A 634-nucleotide genomic window follows, 5' to 3' on the forward strand; every position below is an offset into this window, starting at 1 on the left:
TATCTCTGTTCTGTTCTCTCATATGGTTTCTGCTTCTTTATCTTCCCATTTTGGCTGTCTTTCCATGTCTGTTTCTATGTACTAAGCAAAGCTCATAACTCTCCTGGTCTTATTAGTGTGGATTTATGAAGTAGGTGTCCAGTGGCACAGTCCTGAGAGGGATTCAGCTGCAGACCAAATTTAGCCCAAGCCTCTACCCCTCCAGGGCCACCTGTTAAGATTCAGCAAGCAATCCACAGATGCTGTGCTTATAGTTACCTCAAAAGGCCACACCAGAAACCAAGGACAGCTGCCTCCATTGTGAGTCTAGATGCTGCTCAGCAAGGAGCACCTGACTCACTGAGGATATACCTGAATGTGGCTTCGGTAGAGTAATAAATGTATTTTTAATTTCAAATTCCACTTGATTTTAACTGATATATACAGATCAGTCACATTTAAGTTATTATTGGTATGTTTTAATTAGAATCTACCACCTTGCTAATTGTTGTCTATTTGTTCCATTTGTTTTTTTTATTTCCTTTTTTTCTTTCTTCCCTGTGTTTAATTAAGACTCTTTAAATGATTCTATTTAATCTCCTCTATTGAATTATTATGCATACTTATTTTATAAATAATTTATATCCCTTTTAAA

This window comes from Pteropus alecto, unplaced genomic scaffold (genome assembly GCF_000325575.1).
Source record: "Pteropus alecto unplaced genomic scaffold, ASM32557v1 scaffold79, whole genome shotgun sequence".
In the NCBI taxonomy this organism is placed as follows: Eukaryota; Metazoa; Chordata; class Mammalia; order Chiroptera; family Pteropodidae; genus Pteropus; species Pteropus alecto.